Below are 210 nucleotides of genomic sequence, written 5' to 3'. Positions count from 1 at the left end.
CCCACCCTCGAGGGCCTGCCCAGCCCCTGCCTTCCCCCCCCCCCCGCAGTCACAGACACCCCGCTCCCATCCCGTGGCGTGTCCTGGCATCTGCGGGCGGTGTCGCTCTGCCTGAAGAGAACCTGGCAGGGTCAGCATGGCCAGCAGCAGCACCCTGCCCAGGGCCGCTCCAGCTGTGGGGCTTCCCATGCCGTGCTGGCACCAACTCTG

General features: G+C 71.0%; 1 protein-coding gene across 1 annotated transcript in view; it reads right to left on the bottom strand.

Moving 5' to 3' along the window:
• The window catches only part of LOC103923962 (eukaryotic translation initiation factor 4E type 1B-like), a 4447-nt gene that overhangs the window by 3820 nt on the left and 417 nt on the right, over positions 1–210 (bottom strand). The window lies entirely within an intron of this gene.

Source organism: Pygoscelis adeliae, unplaced genomic scaffold (genome assembly GCF_000699105.1).
Source record: "Pygoscelis adeliae isolate BGI_AS28 unplaced genomic scaffold, ASM69910v1 Scaffold379, whole genome shotgun sequence".
In the NCBI taxonomy this organism is placed as follows: domain Eukaryota; kingdom Metazoa; phylum Chordata; class Aves; order Sphenisciformes; family Spheniscidae; genus Pygoscelis; species Pygoscelis adeliae.
This window is presented reverse-complemented; position numbering and strand designations above follow the sequence as displayed.